The sequence below is a fragment of the Tamandua tetradactyla genome, chromosome 1 (genome assembly GCF_023851605.1).
Source record: "Tamandua tetradactyla isolate mTamTet1 chromosome 1, mTamTet1.pri, whole genome shotgun sequence".
Classification (NCBI taxonomy): Eukaryota; Metazoa; Chordata; class Mammalia; order Pilosa; family Myrmecophagidae; genus Tamandua; species Tamandua tetradactyla.
The window spans coordinates 108196998-108221078 of NC_135327.1; the positions used below are offsets into that span (position 1 = coordinate 108196998).

The following is a 24081-nucleotide window of genomic DNA, read 5'->3' on the forward strand; positions in this document are numbered from 1 at the left end:
CTACACATTGAATTATTCGGTTTTGAGACTAAAAATGGACAAAGGCACATATATAAATGTGACAATACCAAAAAATTCCTTGCTAGTCAATTATAGTCCACTTATTTTAGTATCAAAGAACCCTTTAACCCTTAAGCCATTGTTTCGCACTGTAACTATTTGTAATCTATAAATTGCCTTTATAATTAATAAAGATTTAATGGTTCTTTCTCCACAGAGCAGCATAAGTCAGTGAATACATTGAAGGACAATTTAATAGATTGGAGACTTTTCCCAAGAACTTTAGTGATACACAGTCTTTTCTTAGAACTCTAGAATTGGTATATGACCTGAAAACCATGTTAGAAGAGATAAGGAGTAATGTGGCATTCTCTGCTCTTTTGCTTATTTTTGATCTAGACTTAAAACTTAAATATAAAACTTCCTCTTTTCTTAAGAAAGAGAACTCCAAAGTTAATTTCACAATTCTGAATCTTTGAACTTTTCCTTTCAGCTTTCTTAGAGTGTGTGTGGATGTGTGTATGAAGAAAGAGAGGGAGAGAAAATAATGTATGAAAGTAGAGAAAAATTGTTTTTTTCATGTGAATATTTTCTTGAAAGAGTTCTAAAACAATTACATTTTGAGTTTGTGCTATCTTATAAAAAACTTGTAGAAAGTAGGTGTTACCAATTTAGTTGTTTATCTGAAAATAAATTGGGAAAACAAAATAAATACAATGTGGTACACATTTACAAATAATTAACAATATTCGTTGGCAATGCTTATCTGAAAATAAATTGGGAAAACAAAATAAATACAATGTGGTACACATTTACAAATAATTAACAATATTCATTGGCAATGCAGATTCAGCACTGTGGGAGTTACTGTGTTTCTAGGTGAGTTCAGACAGGAGTTAGTTTTTAAATGATCATATAATGCTTATGTTGGTGTCTTCTCTGGTCTGTAATATAAAACAGGTTACACTTCCATCTTCTGTTGAAACCCAAATTCTTATAGAATGAACCTGTATGATTTCTTCTAGACTCTAACCCTACTCACAGTACCCTCGGCAGCAGTTTCCTGCATGCCTAGCACAGGCCCCTCAGTTTTTCATGCCTTTCTCTTTTGTTTTGCCATCATGTGGTCACCACTGTTGCTGATGATCCTCACAAGCATTCTGCTGGGTGCTGCAGAATGCATCCAGAGTATCAGGCTGGGATGCTCTCCCACTCACTCACTCAGAGAACTTGATCTCAGATGCATGCATTGGAAGGACTTAGAGGCTACACTCTCCCTGAAACTGAAGTAATCTCTGTTGCTGCAAGGATAGGTACTGACACCAGAGAAAAGCTAAGGTAGTGTTGTGTGAAACAGGGACAACACTACGCAGAAACAGAATAAACTGGGGCCGAGGCTCTGAAGTTTCAAGAAGTAGATTTTTAATTCATCCATGGCCATAGGGCCCAGCTGAGTAGTTTCTGAAAGTCTGGGTCCTGAACAAAAGATTAACATCAGTTTTTATAGACAGGATGACACGTTAAAGACAAAGTAAACAATTGGCTAGTTTAAATCGGGAAGGGTGTGAAGCTGGGTTTACAGAAGCAGATGAGTGGTTCTGGGAGGGGTGTTGAAGGTCAGGTGGACTTGGGAATTGCTTCTCTTTCTCAGGGATATGGTGACAGCCTTGCCACCCTAGAGTAACGTAAACAGCACTACTGAACCTGGTGAGGTGGGATCACAGCATACTGGGGGACCTTCCTTTAGGGTGCATACAAAATAATGCAGGTCTGAGAACTGCCTGGCATGAATACTAGTTATAGTTTTCACCTTTTTTCCAACATAAGTGGTCTTGAGGCATGCCTGGCATGTGTCATTCGGGGGCTTATGACCAAGCTGAGCAGAAACAGGACTGAGGCACATGGTGCTGACTATGGGGAGTGCCACCACATGGACATGCAATTAGCTGCAGGGAAGGAATGGAGACACACACTCTGGGCAGTAGCTAGGAAGGGGGAAGTTACCTGGGTAAGAGGGATCCCACCAAGTAAGAGTAACAGTTTTCGGGAAGAACTCCAGGAGACCTATTTCCAGGAGGGCTAAAACTGCTAAACGAACACAAAGAGCAAGAAAAGACAATTAGTCCACAGACCCAGCAGACTGGGATGTCCATGTGCTGATTCCTCAATCTTCGACCATGTGTAGATCAGTCAGCTTCCAGGGTGACTGAAGCAGGACTCGGAGGTCTCCTCAGGCTTTGGCCGTGCATTGACTGGCTGCTTCCGGTGAGCTAGAGGAGGGCAATGACGGTACTTCAGGCTTCAGTTGCGGGCTGGTCAGCTGATCTCGGCTGCGATGGAGCAGGGTGCAGTGGCTCCCAGAGAATGATGCATGTCAGGTGTTCAGGATCAGGGATGCATCCCAGGGGTCATCTGCGGTGGCCCTCTTGCCCCGAGAGTGGTGGATTCACGATGATCTCCGTGGCTCTGACAGCTGTTGGGGTCACTAAAACAACATGGTAAGGACCGCTCCATTGAGGCTGGAGGGAGTCTTTTTTTTCCAGTCTTTTACCCATTCCAAAATCCCTGGTTTAAACTAATGCAAGGGAGGGTAGATGCTAAAGGGTTCAGGTACTTGTTCCAACACCTTCCCTTTTAGTTCGCCTAAAACTTTTCCTAACTTTGACCATAATTTCCTTTTCCACAAACCTTCAGCAACTTACTATATTTGTTCAGGCTTTGTCCTACATTTTCCTTATTCTGTAGCAGCCATTTATTTTATCTTAGGACTACTCTCTTTTTCCTTTTAGTAAAAATGCATCCTTTGTATCCTTCATACTTAAGTCATTACTTCAAGCAAACATTTCACCATATAGAATAACTATCAAAATCTAATTTGTCAGAATAATATTAAATACTTAAAGTGCTTTTGTTAATGCATATTTGAAACATCAGTATACAATTTTTAAAATAGGAATTAATGGCACATATCAAGAGTTTTTCAAAAACTGTAAGGATAAAACTTGCAAGCAAGGAGTTTCTCAATATTAAACAGCTTCCCCAATTTAAAAATATGAAGCATAAAACCAAAGGGGGGCCACAAATTTGGAGTCAAAGATAATGGGATATTGCCTAATCCCTTTGGAAAAAAGGGATTAAATGAGGGTACAGAGATGCCAAGGGAACTGGACGCAGGTTTTCTGCCTTGCCAGGAGTAGGAGCACTATTTACTTTACAACTACAACTTGCTTTACATTTCTCTTTATCTTATTGTATGACAAAACGTTAATACTTTTTTGGTTGACCCCAGCTTCCAGCAGGGCTTGGAACATGTCTCTGCAGGAAATTCTGTTATTCGTATTGGAGAACCATTTCCCATTATATCTTTTGGCCTTTCCTTGCCCGTGTCTCCCACCTCTGCTATTTTATTTAAGACAATGTTAAGTGAATTGCCTGTTTCTCCTAATAATAAAGTCATTTTCAAGTGTTTATATGCTAGAGGTGCTGCTTTAATGATAGCATTTCTCTGTGAATTATTGACAGGGAGCAGGTGGTATGTCGGCCTCTCTCAATACAATTACTGACTTCATAACTTCCTTTTTAAATTTCTGCATAGCATCTCACAAAGTGTACCAGGATCGATTATTTTGTAATCACATAGTGTCAGCAGGGCATTGCTTATTACACCTTTGTGCAGCCAGTGCCAGCAAGTTAGAACTTTTTCTAGTCTGCCAACTAAACTTCTGAAAAGCAGATTGTATAAAGGGATTGGTGCTAATTCCTACAAGTTTTATGCAATCAGCATAGTTCAGCACCACTCCTACAGCCCCTGCATCAGTAATTCTGACCATCTAGGTAGTTAATTCCTTACCAGTTTTCTGAATAAAACACCTAAGAATGTCAGTTATTTTTCATTCTTTTATAGTGGTTTTGAAAGTAACCTGATTGCCTGTTTCTCTTTTTTTTTTTTTTTTTTTTGCCTTTGTATTGGGCCAGCTCCTATTTTGGAGGATATTTACCCATTTTTTTTCTGACAAACTTTCTCCTCTAAAATATTCCTATTTTTTCATCATCAGCCTCATCCCACACATCGCCATCCCACTTATCAGGGTCCCAATCAGCAGTGGCAGTGGCTAGTACCATATGTACTTACCTTCTGTTCACTTTACCTCATCTCTTTTTATATTTATAGTGAACCACATGGACTGCGGCCCTCTCAACTACTGACTGATAATTACAAATTTGATTTTCCAAAGCAAAATTTTTATTCTGCAGCATGGACAGTTTTGCTTGTAATTCTGCCAATCCGTTTTCATAATTCATTTTTTCAGAGACTGCTCATCTCTCTGTTCACACATTTTTCTATATTCCATTCACAAAGCCCATCCTTTTCTATACACTCCAATTATTTCTTTCCCTTTTTCTAGTGGAACGTTTTCTAGACACAGAGCAACCTCAATAGGCTCTCCCTGTTTAATTCTATTCCCCCAATCTTCAGGGGTCCTGTCCATTTTTCCCATTCCTTTGCAAGTGAGGAGTAAGATAAATCATCCCATCCTGGGATTTTTTTGGTTTTTTACTTTTAGCTTAGAGGACTTTTTCAAAAATGACATTATCTCCTAATCTATGTCTAAAGCTTATGGCTCACTATTAATCTATTTCAAGTAAAATTTGAAGAGGGACTACTGACCTAAAAAATCTTGAATGTCTTATAGCATTAGAAAGTACAAACCAGAGAGACAAATCATTTAAATCCAAAACATTCTGCACACAAAAAGGACAAGAAACCAGAAACTTTAAATTTATCAAGAATGGTCCTAATAAAGCATTACAGTATTTAGAAGAACATAGTCCATATTTTCTGCACAAATTTTCTAAAGCTTGCCTTACTGACCTTCACCAGTATAAAGCTGTGCTGAAATGCGAATCCTGCTCACAGCACCAATTTTGTCACTCAAAAGGCAATGTGATATTTGTGGCCATTAATTTATACGTTCAGATTCACGGACAACACAGACTTCAGTGATATAAAAACAGATTTTATTAGGAAGGTTATTAAAGAAAATGTAGTAATTTAAAGAGTCTTCAAAAATGATGCATAGTTACATCACTAGATAAGATGGCACCAATACCTCAAGAGAAGTGCTGGAGAGTTTCAGAAGCAGCATTCCAACTGTCATTAGTGAAAATCCAGAGCAATCTTGGGGACAGCATTCAGAATCTCCTTAGTTAAGATCCCTAGCAGAGCATAAGATTCTGATGAGGTGCTCTCCCTGTCTCATAAGATTCTTTTCTCTTTTCTTCTCCCAAGTTACTCCTCTTTCTTTCTCTCTTGCATGCGGTCTTTTCCTCTTTCCTCTTTTTATGATATTTTCACATTAATGGCCAAATTCCTATTAGCTTATGTGACTGGGCTCAGTTTGGTCCTGTGGGAACTGGCTAAGGACCAAGAGCAGTTTCCTGGAACCTACATGTTTTAATTAAAGTACGCCTCCTTCTGGGAGAATAGCCAGTCCTCCCAGCTAAAGTGCACATTTCAATTGTTTCTTACCAAGGTCACCCAATGGCAGCATCAGTTGTACAGAACAGACTCTCTTAATAAGATAAGTTTTAAAACCCACAGATGTTCTCCTCTTACTTTGAAATGTGACAATTTTAATTTATAAGACAGAGTAATGATAAGCCATAATACAAGAGAATTTCTCTTTATCCTCCCTAAAAGTGGTCCACTTTAATTCACACAGTTTCCTAAGTTGGCCAGGGGTCAGCTTGACTCCCCAGCCATCCATAAAAGCTTTCTTAAAGTTAGACACCATGCAGTACAACAGTCTTACTGACTTCCCCTCCCATATTGGTGGTGCCAACAATTAGAGAGCTTACAGACGAACAACAAAGGGTTTTGAACAAACTGTCACTTCGTTCAGTCTGGCTGCTCCCCTAGTGGGGACACTGGGCACCTCTTGGCTTTGGTGGTCCAGTATAACGCTCCGGCTGCCCCCCTTTTGAGTTGCCCATCCTGAGCCATATGAGGATCACCACGAAATTGCAGAATATGAACTCGTTCATGACCTGGTGCACAGTTCCTGTGGCCCAGGACTTCCTTTTATTCACACAATCACACTCACACACTCCAACACCTCTCCCACACTGCCCTTCCCGAAACCAGACCTGAAGACTTCTGTTTCCCCTGGTCCTTCAACTGGAGACCAGTACTTGGAGAGTCACTGGGAGGTGATCAAGCTCCCCTTCCACTTAGGCTCCCCTAGCCTTTTGAGTGGACTGAAACTGATGCACCCAGGCACTTACCCATCAGACAGATGTACTCCCAGAAACTTGGTTCCAGAAACTGTCCTGGAGGACAGAAACTGTCCTGCCCAGGGAGGTCAGGAATCCAAGAGAGGGGGGAAAGCTCCATTGCTGGCACTGGATTCTGATGGGTCTCCAGTCCAGGCGATGCCTCCACCATGGGCGAGGGAGGTGAAAATGTCACCGGCCTCTCAATCCCAGATGAGCCCCCAGAAATGTTGTGCAAATCAGGAACAAGGCTGCAAGCCCCCCGGAACATTATGTGGAAACAGAACAAACTGGGGCTGAGGCTCCAAAGTTTCAGAAAGTAGGTTTTTATTCATCCATGGCCATAGGGCTCAGCCAAGTAGCCTCTGAAAGTCTGAGCCCTGAACAAAAGGTTAACATCAGTTTTTATAGACAGGATGACACATTAAAGACAAGGTAAATGATTGGCTGGTTTAAATTGGGAAGGGCACAAAGCTGGGTTTGCAGAAGCAGATGAACAGTTATGGGAGGGGTTTCTTTACAGGAATTTGTCTTATCTTGCCTTTGTGCAGTTTTACCCATTCTCAGAGCAAGCATCTAGTTAGGTGTAGTTCTGACTGTTTAGAGGAATTTGGGGAATTTTTAAAGAGGAGGTAGTTTAAATGTGCAAAGAGGGGTGAGGGGCCTGCCCTCAGCAAGGGACCTGCTTGCTAACGTAGGTTTGCCATTCCCATCAGACCTGTCCCCACTTGGCTCACTACCAGAACTGCTTTGGATCCCTGGATATTTGAGCCCAACTGTCCCTGGACCAGAGAGAATGAACAATGCCTCCTCCCAGTTCTACCTCCATCCCAAGGACTTGCCTTATTTCCTATATCAAGATTACATACTCCCCAGAATGCGTAATAGCACTGTGCTAATTTGAAATGATGTGTGTACCCCAGAAAAGCCATATTTTAATCTTAATCCCATTTTGTAAAGGCAGCCATTTCTTCTAATCCTGATTCAGCACTGTGTGCTTGAAACTGTAATTAGATCATCTCCCTGGAGATGTGATTTAATCAAGAGTGGCTGTTAAGCTGGGTTAGGTGGAGATTAGTTTGGGTGGGTCTTGATTAGTTTCTGGAGTCCTATAAAAGAGGAAACATTTTGGACAGGGGTTTCTGAGAGAGCAGAGAATGACATAGCCATGAGAAGCAGAGAGTCAACTAGCCAGCGACCTTTGGAGATGAAGAAGGAAAATGCCTCCTGGGGAGCTTCATGAAACAGGAAGCCAGGGGAGAAAGCTAGCAGATGATACTGTGTTCATCATGTGCCTTTCCACTTGAGAGAGAGACCCTGAACTTATCAGCCTTCTTCAACCAAGGTATCTTTCCCTGGATGCCTTAGATTGGACATTTCTATAGACTTGTTTTAATTGGAACATTCTCTTGGCCTTAGAACTGTCAACTAGCAACTTATTAAATTCCCCTTTTTAAAAGCCATTGCATTTCTGGTATATTGCATTCCAGCAGCTAGCAAACTAGAACAAGCACTAATTATCCATCCCTTTTCAGAAAAGGGATGCTCCTGTGTCCAGCAAATTAAACACAAAATGGTGTGATATTGATATATTTCCCAAAGTCTGCATTTTATAGTCTTACCCTTAGTCAACCTATAAGACGCTAGTGAAAAAAAAAAAAAACAGAAAAATATCATTTTTAACTAAAATATCTCAATTTAATTGGGAAAAATATTTTATGAGGCATGAATAAAGAATACCATTTACAAAATAAAACAAGTATGGGTATGTAAAAGACAGACTCGGCCTTTTTCTATATAAAGTCTCTGTGATCTTCATTATGATAATGAGTATCTAGGGGAAAACTAATTAATAATTACGTTTAAATTGGGTTTTACTCTTTGTCAAATAATGTTCTCATATCTGATGTAAATTTCTAGGGAACTTACAATTATCCATATTTTACAGAAGAGCCTGAAGCTCATGGAGGCCAAGTAAGGATCATAAGATCACACAGCTAGTAAGTGGTAGGGCCAAGACCCAAACCCCATGTTCTTTGTATCCTCCACACCATTTCTCATCAACTAAGATCTAATTGTGATCATAAATAATTACCAAAAAAATGACAGATAATAGATCTGGCAGTTAAAAAAAATGGTCTACTTATTCAGTTGTGTTCCAGTTTTGTTTTTATTCTCATTCCTCCATGGGAGTCAGGCCAGCTGGCACAGTTAGTCAATAGCAGCATATGTGCGTCTCCTCTTCATTAAGATGAGGATTAATTATGCTGTGTACGAGACCAAATTCCGTTCTCTAATTAACATATTTATTGAGTATCTCTTATGATGGAGACCTGTTGATCCTGTAGACATTCTACAAAGAGATAAAAAGCAAGATTCCCACTTTCCTGGACACATTTTCTGCAGATAAGATAAATAAGTGAAAATTATGACAATGGAAGTGTTATATGGTACAGGTGATGTGAATGGTAATTTTAGACAGTGATAAGAATTTGAGGAGAAAGCTGTATCTAGCAATTGTGTTAGTCTTCAAGATTTGGCTTGGGCTCATACTGAATGCTTTCCTTAAATGTTCCTACAGGGCAGTGCACCGTTCTCTGGTATTTGCGCAGCATCAATGGATACCTTTGCTTATGGATCACATTGGACTGAAATGAACTCTACATAGCTCTGTTCCCATCTAAGGTGTAATCTCCTTGACCCTAAGTGCTGTGTTTTACCTCTCTGGTTAACTGCAATTTTCATTAAATGTTATAGTAATCCACTAAAGTCCCTTTAGGTGTAAAATTTAATTACAGTCTAGCAACAGTATCAACAGTCTTTTATTGAGTCTTTATCTGTTGGCATGTAAGCCCTTAAGGAATTTACAGCCTTGACTAGCAAAGGACACAGAATATATAAATCAAGTGATATCTAGGAATCATTTGAAGCATATGGAGTATGTAGTTTATAAATTCTCACTTCATAAATTTATGTATCCAAAAATAACTAATATTCTTTTCTTTAAATCAACTTAGCCCTGATTTTAAGATCTGATCCTGTGGAGTTGGAAGAAAATCCTCCTTAGGCTTCTCTCACATCAGGAATCTATAAAGACCATATGCTCTTAAGGAGCCTTAGAACATCAGCACCGGCCCCTAATCCTCAGCCATCAGGCCACACGGCTGACCTTGCAGGCCCAGCAATCAAGGGCAGCCTCCCCAACCTGGTCCCTGAATTCCTGGGGCCCATCATCCTCTTCCAGATCTCCAGGTCTCTCTTTTTTGCTTTCTCCTCTCTTGCCTCAGAAGACCTTTCCTCTCTTATCCAGGGACTGTTAGTACAATCTAATGGTTTTTGGGTTTTACATCAGAACCAGAAGCACCTGTAACTTTGGGTTCTTCCTGCTGCCCTCCCTGCCAAAATCCCTGAAGGAAGGAACCATAAAACCAGACTATCAGCTTTAAATATCAGGGGAGGGATGAGCAAAGAGAGCAAAACACAAACTAACAACATAATAGTCCTGCCTTAGATATAATAAATATTTAAATGAATGAGGCAGGTAATGAATGCCACTCCTTTCAGAACAGTTTTCTGGTCTCCCTTGGCGGTCTCCCTACCTCCCAGTGAATATCACATGAGCTCTAATTGTCTACTCAGCATAATTTTATAATTAGGTATCTTACTATTCAATTAATGTTACTAGAAATCTGAGCTCATATTTTCTCTTCCAAGCTTGATTTGTTCCTGAAATTCAAATTTAGGCAGTAATAGGAGTTCAGAGGACAGAGTGGTGTTAGTAATTGCCTTAGTCTTCAAGATTTGGTTCTACATTGTCAAGTCTTTGACATTGTTACCACTATTCATTGCTCTCTTCTTTGGGAGTTTTGGACTCTTTTCTTTTTCTTTCCTCCCCATGCAACCAAATCATTTTTCCTTAAAATATCCATTAATTCTCAGCTTTTTTCTTTATTTCTTTTGCTGTTGCAGGCAGTCCCTGTTTGTTAAAACCACTTCCTGTGGCAGCAGGCAGGCCCCTGTTTACTCAGGCCAATTCCCTGCTGAAAAATCTCCCAGGCCCTGAGGATGGTCAATAGGCAGGGTAAGAGAAGTCCCTGTGAGACTCCCCCCAACCGTTCATCTGCTTCTGTTAAGCCCAGCTTTGTGCCCGTCCCGATTTAAACCAGCCAATCATTTACCTTGTCTTTAACATGTCATCCTGTCTATAAGAAACTGATGTTAACCTTTTGGTCAGGGCGCACTTTCAGAGGATACTTGGCTGAGCCCTGTGGCTGTAGACAATAAAACTCTACTTCCTGAAACTTCGGAGCCTCGACCCCAGTTTGTTGTGTTTCTGTGTAACATTCCAGAAGGCTTTAAGCCTTGTCCCTGTTTCATGCAACACTGCCACCACTCAAGTTTATTCCCGCATCACTGCAACTCACTCCTGCCCTACCTTTCACACACTCAAGCAAATCACTTATCATTTCCTGAACCCAATGTGTGCTCTTTTCCTGTTCTTTTGCTGAATTTACTGTTGCCTGATGTACGCTATTGTTGTATCTTTTCCCATACATTTACTTTGTTTCTTCTTCATCTGTACTTATGCAATGATGGGCCTCAATGATAAACCTTAACAGTATTTTTACCGCTAGGCAACTTAAGAGTAAAGGACATGTTTTATACATCTTTGTGTCCTTAGAATCCAGAATAATAAATGCTCATGACAGCAAGGAAAAACAGCAGGCAGCTAGGGAGGCTGACTACTGATTGAGTCCATCTTCTTCCCCTTCATAAGCCATGTAAATAATGCTCTCCTCATCTACGTTCCTGACTGGCAGTCTTCAATGACTCTCTACTTACTTCTATAGCAAGTAAAACCCACCATTTTGCCCTTTACTGTCCTCCAACATTTTAGTTCACCTTGTTTTGCACAGCCTAGTTTTACCCTATAGGCCAAAATGCACCTCTAGTTGAGTTATACATCTTGCCTTCTTGACCACAAACCTGCCTACCCCCTCCCTGCTGCTGCATTTTGACTTGTTTTCTTGCCCTTACCTGGACACGTCACCTGCCCTCTACTTATTCAATCACAACTCTTTCTATAATATTCATTCCTGTTTCTGCTCTATTAGTTACCTACTTTGACCTCTCTTGATTCTTATTGTCCTTATCGACCATAAGCTCACTACTTAATAACTTAGCTTACATGCCCAGTTGAGCAATACACTAATTTGTGTAGCATCTTTTCTCCTCAACTTAAGGACAAACATCATGTCTTGGTTTATAATTTTATGTGCTCCAAAATCTAGCATTACTCTGAACACACAATGAGTATTTTATAGGCAGGTGGAGCAATAAATATTAATCATTAGATGGTTGTCTCCTTCGGAGAATATGGTAGAAGTGACCTTTACTACCTGTTGACTATTTTAGGCATTGTGCTAGATGCTTTACACAATGTATTTCATTTCATCTAATTGAGATTGTATGCCCTGTTGTGTAATATAAAATGTTCAATCTTTATGCAAAGGGAGGTATTTCTTTGGTAATTTTACTTCTTAGGTCCTGTTATAGTGATAACCTGTGATTTTATTTAAAAGTGGGTGCCTAAATATATAGGAATTTAACTACATTCTCATGCAAGGAAGGAGGAAAGAACAGAAAGGAAGGAAGTCAATTGTCAAAGCATTTATGAATGGCCACTTAGCACCTGATCAAATGAATACTCTCATGAAGAATACTTAAAGTCCTGTGGTAACTGGAATTTGCAACAGGCTTTTAAAACACACTTAATCTACTTTGAAGCTTACTTTTTCTTCTTCAGCCCTTCCCTGGGGTATACAAAGAATTCAAACAAGCATTTAAAATTTTTAAAAGTATCTGCTGTTTTAATGGAGGCTAAGCTCCATCTGGTGGTAAAATTTGCTTTTCTTATTTGGACTTCAGCTCAGGCATCAAGATCCATTCAGAGGGGAAACAAATTCTGTATACATCTATGCATGCATACACACACACACATATGTATTGCATATGTGTGTGTGTTTTGCAGGTTTTGTGTTTCACAGAAATTAGGGGTATATACTTCTAAATTGTTTAACTGACATTGACATTTAAAACATGACATTTAAGACACAGTCTGAACATTATAAACATTTCGTGTTGTTCAGGTGCTCAGTAATGACCAGAATAATCTTATTGTGATAATCGCAAATCACAACTATCTAATATAAAGGTAGTTTTTTGAATGGACTTAATTTATGTTTTGATAGTAAAGAAAGTTTACCTAGGGGCCTCCATGATGTAATATAAAATTAAAAATAGAATAGAGAAATGTTTGAAAATATTAACTCATACACAAATATTCCATAGTCCGCTCCTTTACTCAATATACAAGCGTGTTCGTTCTCTGTCATAAGCATGTGAAAGCATTGTTACATATACCCCTTATGTTGAGTGACATTCTATGACATTTAGCTTTATACAGTCTAGAAAACTAGCCAGAGTTTACAAACTGGAAGCCCTCCAACTGTATTTACCCAGATGTTTTTTCATATTTATATTAAAAATATGAAATACTTGCCTACATCTGAAAATTGAGAAATTTCATTATAAAAACATAGCTATCAGAAAAAATATATATATATAGCTATGGGCAATAAGGGACCTTTTGCTTGCAGCATAAGTCATCTCAACCTACGCAGGAACTACTCCTTTTTAAATGGGTACCCACTCTAATTTTCCTTAGGCCTCACTAACTCTCTAATGCATCACACTCTACCTGCTCTATTCTTTCCTGCCTGGCTTCTGTAGGCATTAACATTTATGACCTCTGTTGTTAATTTATAATGTCTGTCTCTGAGAAGTTCATAACTTAGTAGAGGAAGATTTGAAAAGGCCCATCATTAATAATCAAAAATATAAAGGAAAACCCAAAACAAAAGGTACAAAATTGCTTTCTCTATAATTGTGCACACTGTGCCAGTACTGGAATATGTTCTTCACGGTGGTTAAGATATGTAAGGGAAAGAAATATCTTTCCTAAATTTCCTAAAATGTGATTGGTACAAATTTTAAAGGTTTGGGTGTCTTTAAACTACAAACCCTTGGACCAGGAAACATCTGAAGCCATATTATTTATTTTCACTTTGAGATCATTTTAGTTGTTTTAGCCATCATCACATCCAACAGCTAATATCATGGAGGAAACTGGACTCCAGACAGAGTGACTTGAACAAGCTCACAAAGTTCATCAGTTTAAGAGTTAAGGCTAAAAAAATCTAAACTCCAACATAAATGCATTTGATTTCTTCAACCTATCAAACCACCTCCTGAACAGTTAATTGTATCACTGAGCTAATGTTGCTTGGGCTTCCAAACCCATAAGCTCTTATAATGATGCGCCTTCTTTTTCATGCTCCACTACTGTTTTTATTTGCATTTTGTATCTCCCTTTAAGGGGACACCCTGTCTATGATTAATAATTACCATATTAGGATTACCCTCACCAACTGTGGTAGGCAGAATAATAGTACTCCAAGATGCTCAGGCCTCAATCCCGATAACCTGTGAACATGTTACCTTATGTCACAAAGAAGAATTAAGATTGCAAATGGAATTAAAGTTCTTAATCATTTTACCTTAAAATAGATTATCCAGGATTAGTTGGGTGTTCCCAATACAGTCACAAGGATGCTCAAAAGTCGAAGAGGGAGGTTAAAGAGGAGAGTCAAAGGGAAGTGTGACTGGAAGAAAGGTACAGAGGGATGCTTTGAAGTGAGAGGAAGGGGCTCACGTGCCATGGAATGTGGGCAGCCTTTAGAAGCTATTCAGTGGAAGGAAACAAATTTGCCCTTAGAAACTCCAAAAAGGAATGCAGCCCTGCCAACCCCTTGAGATCCATGTCAGCATTCTATCCTATAGTACTATAAGATAACAAATTTGTGTTTTAAGCCACCAAGTTTGTGGCAGTCTGTTATGACAGCAATCAAAAGCAAATATACCAGTGAAGTTTTAGCTGAAATTTGCTTGCTGAAGCTTTTTTATAGCAACAACATTCTTTTAAGATATAAAGTTATAATTTATATCTTATTTATATTTATTATAATTATACGACATAATATTTAGAGTGATGTAAGCTTCCTACCTCTCCCTTCTCTTATACTCTCCCTTCCCTTGAGAATCATTACTCTAATCTATTCCTACCCTTGTGTAGCAGGGAGAGAAGGTCATGACTGAAGAATTATGACCTGACAGTGGGACAGTGGCCAGGAGCCAGTAGTTGGGGAACAGGAAACCTATGGAAAATGAAGGTAGTAGGCATCAAAAGATAGACTTTCTTTTTCCGCGATTCCCATAGCCTCTGCATGGAATATTTAGATTAAAAATAGCATTTGGACGTATTAAATGTGGACATATAATAATTGGATGAATAAAGTTGACTTTGCTCACAGGTTATCTAGTGTGTGTGTAGAGAAGCCGCAGAGAGTGGTATTATAGATTTAAGGGCACCTTGGTTCAAGTTTATAGTATATGTAATACTGAGAATAAAGTAAATGGAAAGTGTAAGATGTATTCCATCTGCTACATGCAATTAAAGAGTTGAATGTGAAATACTTAGATATTAGGCTATTGATAATTTATAAATATAGGTGGATTTAAGCATATATCAAGTGTTTTAATGTAAATACATGGCAGAACATCCTCTCCAATTTGCAAATGCTCAGAATATCCTCTCCAATTTGCAAATGTTCTTGTTGTAGAAAAAAGAAATCTTCATCAGTCCTTTTCTAGGTTTATCATTGAAATAATGCTTAGAAAATAAAAGCATGAATTCATGAGGCCCTTTCATACCCCTACAGTTGATTTTCTTGAGAATGCAGTTTGTATTATAATCACTTGATTCACTCTCTTGCTGTTTCTTCTGAGTTGCATGCTGTTGGTTAGAAAGGTTTTTTTTTCTCTTGCTTTTGAACCAGAAAACTGCTGAACCACTTTGCAACACGCTAAGAAATTGATGCTTTTAAATTTTTTCCATGAGGTTATGACACAGTAAGACCCTTTTACAGCCGATGGATTATCATTGATGGGAACATTGGCTGTGTGAAACGATGAGTCACATAGATGAGAACCAACCACCAGGCCCAGATATTCATGGAAGCAGATCTCGCAGTACACTTCTAAGAATCATATGCCAGATTTACAAGAAGATTGGGGATTTCAGTCTGTGGTAGATTGAATTGTGTACCCCAATTTATATATATTCTTAGTATTAACCCACATTCCTGTGCATTTGAACTTGTAAATAGAACCTCTTGAAGTGTTATTATTTTATTAAGGTGTGGCCCAACTGAATGTGGGTGGTCTTAATCCGTATTCCTGGAGGCCTTATTAAGAGAAGAAAGCAAAAGCCAGAAGTTGGAGAAGAAGCCGGAAGTCTGCAGAAACCAGAAGGACTAATGAGGGGAGAGAACATAGTCATGTGTTGGAGGTAAGATGCAAGCCAAGAACTCCAAGGCCTGCCAGCAGCCAGCACCAGAAAGTGGCAGATCTCAGGAGAAAGCAAGCGTTCCTGATGCCCTGCCGAGACCCTGTGCTTATTTCAGTCTCAAAACCGTGAGCTGTTACATTTCTGTTAAGTCAAAACTAGGTTATGTTAGCATACATTATGTTTTGATAGCAGGTCTGGCAAACTAGGACACAATTATAATCACACTTAAATAATTATTAACATTAAATAGGCCAGTATCTGATGACACTTTAAAGTGAATATCTAGGTGGATATACCTATAGAAAAATGAAGTGTTTGTTTTCTCCCTGTTATCAACCTATGAGTAATTTAAACCCATCTCTATAGCTCCACTTAGTTGACTTTATATTTTTATTTCATTTAACCACAATTCTTACTACAGCTTTACCTTGTGCTTCATAGAGTGTAAACATTTCCCCTAAGCTGCAGATGATTCTAGAATTTAAAGTTGAAAATGTTTTAATACTGCAACTAAATAAATGTTAGCTTACTATTTCAACTAATGCTCATTCAAATAAGTCAAATTATGTTCCCACACAGATGGGAACTAATGGAGAAATAACAAAATGGCAATTTCTAAGGGATTTTTAAAGATTTATGCAGGGTCTTCCCCACAATAATTGATATTTTAGAGTCTACCTACCCCCTTCCCCACCTTTCCACCCCTATTTATAAGGACCTGTGAAGATGGTTTTTAAATTACCAATGTAATGATTCTCACACTTCAACATCTATATAGAAAATCAGCTAAGGATCTTGTTACATATGTTGGATATCAGACACCACTCCTAGAAATTTAGGTTGAGTAGATCTTAGGTCACGCCATAGAAACTGTGTTTGTAAAAATTGATACCTAAGGGCATGCCTTGAGTAATGATGCCTGAGATTGCCTGGTGTGCTTTTATTATTTAGTTTTTATTATTTTACTATTTAGTTGTACAACATTAATGCCTGCCTTAGCAATCTAATGTACAAAGAACCTAGTTGTCCATGTTCTAAACAACCACCTAGTTGTCCATGTTCCAATACCTTTCCTCTGCCTGTCCCCCCACCCCAGAAATTGTGTAATGATTTTACCCGTCTCTGAAGAGACCTAAGGCAGATAAAACTGGACAGTTGGCGTTATTATAGAAAAGGTTCCAGAATTCCTCTCTGGTGTAGCTCTCTGCATTTGAAAAGACAACTTTCTTTTCTGTGGTACAGCAGATCTGGAGTGTTCTAAACAAATCTGTGGAATATAACTCTGGCTGGCCTCCCTCTTTCTTGTAAATGTCCCCTCCCCCATACATAGTCCCCGATTGCCAAAGTTTTTCCCATCATCCACCTGAAGGCCTGCCCTAAGTCTCATTGCTCTCCATACCTTTCCTAACTCCCCTTTCCAGCAAAACTCTTCTTTCAGCAGCAGACAGCCTGAAAGGCAAATTATTCTTGGATAAGCTGTAAATGGGAATTAATAAATGTTGGTGAACCCAATCATTAGACCTGGGATTTCACCAACAATAAGCCTAGTTTAGACATCTGCTCAGCCTAGAGTTTGTGCTAGCTCACAGGGCCAAAGAAGAGGTTTTTCCTTTCCTTAAGGGGAGTAAACATAACTGTGTGTGTGTGGGGGGGGGGGGGGGGGGCGGTGAGGGGTGGGGGTGGAGGTTGGCAGGGTAAAGAGGGAGTTCCAGTAAGACGCATATTAATTGGGAAGATGAATTTGAGAACCTGGTGGAATAGGTACCCCTTGGTCCCTTTACGGTGACTAAATGTGTCCCTGCTACTTGGGACACCTTTTTGCTTCATCCTTCTGGCTGTAAATTGAGGTCTTTTAGGCTCCACATAGGGCTCCTCTACCTTAGCAAAGCAATCAGTTTCACTAGATCCTCCATACAATAGATAGTATTTTTGTAGTTTCATACAAAATGAAAGATAAGTTAAAAATTTAAATAAATAAATATTTTTGAGTACATTTATCTGCATTAATTTTACTATTGGGTAAAACACTCAGCTTTGGATGTAGTGGCCAATGACATAGGAATACAAAGAAGTAACCATTCTGTGTTTGTAATAAGATGGATTATTAATAATGCCTTCTTATTTTCTTGCTCTTGTCTAAAACAAATAAGTTTTTTTTAAGTGGCTTATCAATATTACTGTTTTTCACTTGTTTAGTAGTGATACTCTTATGCTGAGATATTTTCTAAATATATTTTAAGTATGAGAAAAATGGAATTGTGATTAAAATCTTCCTAGCTTCCTCAAGAAGGAGGTACAAGAAATGAATGTTTACAAAGGGAGGAATATGGAATTAATCTAAACATATCTTCCTAAATTATTGGTTACCCCAAGACAGAAACATAGCTTTCTTGAAGGAATGAGACCTATATGAAGCATAAGCTGGATAACTGATTTTATCACAGAAACAGTTGACCAGACAAACTGAAAAGACCATTCCAATTCAGGATCTGGAGTCTTTGAAAACTCAGGATGCTTTTGAGTGTGCAAGTTAAGTTGCTGAACTTGCCATTTAAAAAATGCCCACTAGGAGGAGTATAACATCATAAATATTTCCTTTCATTTGTTGCCTGACTTCTCGGTAAACTATCAGGAAAGTAAGATTCGAGAACAAATACCTAGATTGATATTCCTTCTAAAATTTTTCTAATTCAAATAGTGAATATTCTGATATGTAATGGAAAATTGTGCTAATAAAAATTAGTGTAGTATGTAGTGTGTAACAATGTTTTTAATTTTATATGTGAAGAATCCAGAATAAAACAAAATCATTGTGTGAAAATAGAAGCCAGATCAGTTACGTTATTTGTAACTAACAACATAAAGCATCTGTGAACTTGAATATGCTTCACAAAATTATTAGATATACTGTTAGCATTGTTTTATTTGCCATGAAGAAAAGTCATATATTTAGCTGTTAACCTGCAACTTTCTGTTATAGACATTTAAGATAAATTATTTCACTGGACAACTGGTTTGGTTTTATAGTGGCAAAATAAAATGCTTAATTCTGTTTTTTTTTTAATTGCTATCTGCCTTAGGAAAAAGAAAAATGAGTATTTCTCAAGAGTACTATTTATAGTAGGATGGCTGTGTTACATTTTTAAAATTCCCATTTTCATAATTCCATTTAAAATTATGTTTTTGTTTTTTGAAGATGATTGTATAATGATGTAGCTTTTGCAGTGTGACTGTGTGATTGTGAAAACCTTGTGTCTGATGCTCCTTTTATCTACGGTATGGAGAGATGAGTAAAAAAATATGATAAGAAACAAATAACAGGGGAGATAAAGGTTCAAATAAATTTAGTAGATTGAAATACTATTGGTCAAATGAAATGGAGGAGTAAGGGGTATGAAATGTATGAGTGTTTCATTTTTCCTTTTTTTGCTGGAGAGATGCAAATGTTCAAAAAAATGATCATGCTGATGCATACACAACTATGTGATGATCCTGTGAGCCATTGACTGTTACCATGTCAAGAATGTTTGTATGTCAAGAATGTTTGTTGTTTACAATAAAAATATTTAAAAAATTATCATGTTTTCCCTTCTTTCTCTAAATAATTTAGAAACATCGACAAATTCTCATATATCAATTCTATTTTGGACTGAACTTTTTATATTTGAATATTTGAAGAAAAATGAAAAATAGCATAATTATTTTTTAAATATTGAGCAATAAAACAACTTTTTTTGAAGTTCAAAAGTAAAATCTTTGTGAAAAATTGATGATATTAGAACTTTTTATGGTAAAATATATTCTAAAATTGAATCTGCATGATTTTCATGAAGGAAAAAGAAGTACACGTGTGGTTATTTCAAATGTATTTTTTATGACAAAATTTTATTTCACAACATCTTAACAATTTGAGAAATATTTTAAATAGAGTTTCTTCTTAAGTTACCCTACTGGCAGCCTCAATGGCCACAGAAGACTTTTCCCTAATTCCTCTAGTTCACTGAAAATTGTTAACTTCTATTGAAATGGAAATTTTTTTTGCCTCCTTTCCACTACTGTTCACAAAACAAACAAAAAAGCCCAAAACATTACGAGTGATGGGTCAACTTTAAAACGACTCAGTTATTTTTATTTTACATCACCTGCGATTTGGGGTATGAGGGAATTCTTGATCTTAACCCTTTAGTTTCTTTCTTTCATCATTCTCTGCTAGCCTAGATGATGCTGTGATTAGGTCAGCCCTTCCATTTTTCTCCATTTGTAAATAAAACCATATTTCCTACCTACCTCACAGGCCAGGTTTATTTGCTATATTTTTGTTTTATGTTCATAAAAATTAATTATGAGATTAGTACACATTTACAAACAGTCCAGGCAATGTAAATGGTACTGAAAGACAAAAATTAGAGGGTAAAATTTTGTTCTCCTTCCATAGGCTATGCTAGCCCTCAGTGTTTTTATCCCTCAATTTTAATCTGTCCAGATATTTCTAGCACATGCAATCCTGTGTATACCCAAGTGTTATACATTTACATTTCCTTTATTTTTTTATCAAACTGAAATCATAGAAAAATACTCTTCTGAGATTTATCTTTCCCATTAACAATGTATTTTGAAGATTCTGTATCAATACCTGTAGAATTACTTGGTTTTATATGTTTGCATAAATCCCATATCGACTTAGCCTCCTGTCTCCTATTGATAGACATTTCAGGATAGTTATGTCAGGTTTTGTGCATTTCCTATGTTTTTATAATTAAAATGTTGCAGATCCTGAAAACATTGTTATTATTTACTCTTTGTTTGGCCTATTTCCACAAAGATTCTAAAATAGCTGTGCTTTATGTTGTTTGGTATGTCTGAAAGATACTTGCTTTTATCTACAAAACATGTTGGTTTCCATCTATCAGATTTCAAAACAAAAATGCTAATTTCTCTGAGTGTTTGTTTTCTAGAAAATAAAAGAATCAACTATCTCAATTATTCGGGTGGAAAAATCTTACATATAAGATTGGAGAAAAAAAAACTCTCAGTTGATTACCAGAATCACAGTGACTGCATAAAAGATTATTCAAATATAAGATAAATCATTGGATGTTAATGGTTGTTGTTCATCAAATTGAGTGATTTGGTAAAAAATGTAATAGGCGTACACTGTATTCTGCAGTAATTAGAAGCAAATGACTAGATGTGCACAAAATAACATAAATATATCTTAAGAATACTCCATTGAATGATTAAAAATAATAAACAGTGGATCAAAATCTTTAATAACTTTTATTATTAGGTTAAAAATCAATAAGATTTACTTTAAAAACATATACAAAAACACCCAATATTATGAAAGATTCATAGGAATTCAAGGATGTCAATTATATTAGTATAGTTATATAGGGAAAAGTGAAATGGGATTGAGGATACAAAAGAGAATCAACAGGGTAGGCTACGGTGGCTCAGCAGGCAGAGTTCTTACCTGCTATGCTGGAAACCTGGGTTCAATTTCTGGTGCTTGCCCAGGCAAAAGAAAAAAGAATCAACAGCAAATGAAACAGAAAAAAAAAGAATGAGAATTTAGATGGTATTATTTTTTGCTGTACTGAAGTTTCATTTTTTGTAGAAACGAATGGTTCATTTCCTATTACACTTTATAAATTGTCTTTTTCTTTGTATGTTTTTTCTTCTCTCAAATCAACATTTGCTGGAATGACAGAAAAGATACAATACTAATATTCCTCAAAAGCAGTGATGCGAATTAGTATCTAGTTTCACCTCTGTGACTGTGAGATCACTATAGTTGGGAATTACCTGTATTGTTCTTATAATACGACTTCAAAGCAAGGACATGAGAACAGTATAAGTAGCTTGCTGCTTGAACTCTTATGCCTGGCAACCTTGAGAGATGTTCCGAGAACTGGAGCTGAACCACACACAGAGTAGGTCGAACTATCCAATGGACAAAGGCCAGAGCCAAGGGAAACTAAAAATTGCATCCAGAGTGAATGATAAAAACAAACAGCTAAAACTTGCATAGCACTTATGTACCAGACATAGTCCTAAACTCTTAATGCACGATAACAGTTCAATCTTCACAACCAAGCTATGAGGTTATAGACGAGAAAACTGAGCCACAGAGAAAGGAAGTAATGTTCCCTTGGTCATTTTACTGGTAAATGGTGGAACTGGGATTGAAGACTGAATATAGAGTTTATGTTCTTACTTATTGAATAGGGTAGGGAGGCAATCACAAAGCTTTTGATTTGCAGAGGTAGCAAGAGATATTAAATTCAAGGAACTGCAGGAAGGCCTCACAAACTGGGGTTGATAGTCAGGAAGGAGTTGGGTGAATACCCCTAGAGGCCCCATTCCATGCAGGAGAGCAGGGATTTATTGTGTTGTGACCTTGCGGGTGGGCAGCAGCACGAGCTAGGGAAGCCCTTTCGCCCATTTATATAATACAAACTTTAATCTCCTTCATTTCTGGAACCATAGAGCGGATTTCAGAATAATAAAATTGGCAGTGCAGAGGCAGACAAATCAGGATTCTCTAAATGTGATATTCTTTATTTTGGTGGGGTGTGTCTCCTTTTTGGATGAACAAAAACCCCAAACATTATAAGCCGGATGTTTGAATGCTTTTAAACCTTGTAATTTTGTAAACTGTCTGCTCTTGACCCTTTCCCCACACTCCTTCCCCAGCTGAATATCAGGATGCTTTTGCATTCAGTTTCTTCATTTCTGTTGACTTTCGAATTAAGGTAGGTGATTTTGAGCTTGTTTCCTCAGCAAGGTGATAGCAAAAGCATATTTATGGTGGTTGAAGAATTTTCATTTTCTTTAGACATCTAGGACGAGTAGTGTATTTTAAATCCTGCTCTACAGGATATCTCCCTTCTGCCGAGATAATAAAATTGATCAGATGTTTGGAGGTTAAATAAACTGTTGAGATAATCTGGCAGCTGCCTGCTGGCTGTGGTTTTCAAAAGCAATTACTCACTCTTGAGTTAACTTTGAATTCTACACCTTAATTGAAAAAGCTAATTGTGGGCTATTGCTCTTGATTTAGCATTTGATTTGGCAGATTAGAAAGTAAGGGAATTTGTGGAGAGGAAGAGAAAGTATAAGTGTTGCTGAGCTCAAATTCCTGTTTATATGTGAGTGTTTTCACATACAGCACATTGTATACAAGCTGAAGAAAAAGCGGCTGGAGTAAAGTTTCTATGGCTTCCATCTGAGGCTAGTCTGCAAAACCCTTATTTTCCCCCTATATTTTGTTTACTTGCTCTTCTCTCTCTTTCTGTCTCAGAAGTGTATTGCTAAAAATGTTAATTTCTTAAATCTCATTCAAATGTGAAATTTCAGGTAAAAATTTTAAAAAATATTATATGTCTTCTTGAGAGGTTGATTTCTCAGTCTTGGAGATGCTAATGGTAGAGTTTGCTTTTCATTTCCTCTAAAATATATTGACAATTTTACTAAAATTCAGCAATAGATAAGGATTGTTGATATGGGTGGTCCAAAGAACAAAGCAAGCCTATACTGGAATATTGTGGTTCTTAATGCTTAGATGAAAGACACCAAACATAAAGCTAAATTTTCCATCCAGGACAATTAGTAAGCAGCAACCGTAAAATTGCCAAAAAACAGCTGTCAGAACTAAGCTGAGAAGTGTGAATATTTGCATTTCTGCAGTCTCGTTCCCATCTAAGAGCAAATTCAGTTCTTTCTTGTTGACTTAGCACAGATGATACTTTGTATTTTATAGAAATATACTCTTCAAATTAAAAAAATACATATATGTGTCTATGTGACTTCTCTGGACTTTATGTTCTAAGATCAACTGGAAAACTGTGCTGGGAATTTCCTGTGAATCAGGTAAAATATTGATAGCCTAAATTATAGTTGATATGAAAGACATGATTATATGAATATAATAATTTTACAAGATGCTTCAGAATGCTAGTTACATGTCATTTGGAAATCCAATTTATTTTTAGACTTTTTTGTGGAATGTGATTTTGACTTATCACAGTTCTGTTGATATCATCCTTGACCTCATAAATATAATTTAATCTCTATGCATCAGCTTTCTGATCTGTAAAAATAAGATAAATATTCTTCCCACACACTTTGCACTCAGAGCTCCTCTGCTGAAACAATAACAGGGTTTTAATATACGAGTTTTGAGTATGACTTCAGAACCCAATGTTCTTTTTATCAACAAGAAGGGGCTGAATTTATTTGGTGTTTCAGTTTCAAATTTGAAGATGCTATGGATCATGGAAAAAAGAAACAGCTGCTGATATCAAGATGATTATTTTGGAATATAGACATTGGTGGAA

The 24081-nt window shown here is 37.4% G+C and overlaps 1 long non-coding RNA gene across 1 annotated transcript in view; it reads right to left on the reverse strand.

The window, feature by feature from the left end:
* LOC143651704 (uncharacterized) overlaps window positions 1–24081 on the reverse strand; it is a 116499-nt gene that overhangs the window by 3550 nt on the left and 88868 nt on the right. Inside the window, exon 2 of the long non-coding RNA XR_013160161.1 lies at window positions 2133–2485. This is a non-coding gene — a long non-coding RNA (uncharacterized LOC143651704). The remainder of the gene's footprint in view (window positions 1–2132; window positions 2486–24081) is intronic.